Below are 574 nucleotides of genomic sequence, written 5' to 3'. Positions count from 1 at the left end.
ATTTGTTACCAACAAAAAAAAGAAATATATTTACTAATTGTATTATTAATTGCCAATCATAAATGGTTAGATCAAAATGCATTAGAATATTTGGAAAAAATAATATAAAAATTTATGCCCCCACTGACCACACCATGGTTAATTTTGATCAGTCAACGTATGACGAATAAAGCAGAAAGGAAAATAAGCAAGTAGATGTACACACGCACAAACACGTATGTTTATGGTAATACTTGTAAATGGATATCAGAGATGTGCATGAGATGATTCACTATTGATTCCTATTCGTATTATCTTTGCTTTTGTCTTGCTTCTAATCATCAGCTTATCTTAATAACATTGCTTGCATTGTTTGTTCTCTTACAATTGATTGTCATTGATTTGTTATTGCTATTGCCGTTAGCAATAACAAATCAAAAACAATAATTGTTGTCTTATTTTTATGTAAAGTATTCAATTGATTCGCAAAAGTTCAATGAAAAAGTGAGTACATTTTACAAAAGCAGTGTTTTTTTTTATTTGAATAAATTTTCGTACGAGGTTTAAAAACATTATTTTGTGTTTTTAAGATATA

Source organism: Lucilia cuprina, chromosome X, assembly GCF_022045245.1.
Source record: "Lucilia cuprina isolate Lc7/37 chromosome X, ASM2204524v1, whole genome shotgun sequence".
Taxonomy (NCBI): Eukaryota; Metazoa; Arthropoda; class Insecta; order Diptera; family Calliphoridae; genus Lucilia; species Lucilia cuprina.
This window is presented reverse-complemented; position numbering follows the sequence as displayed.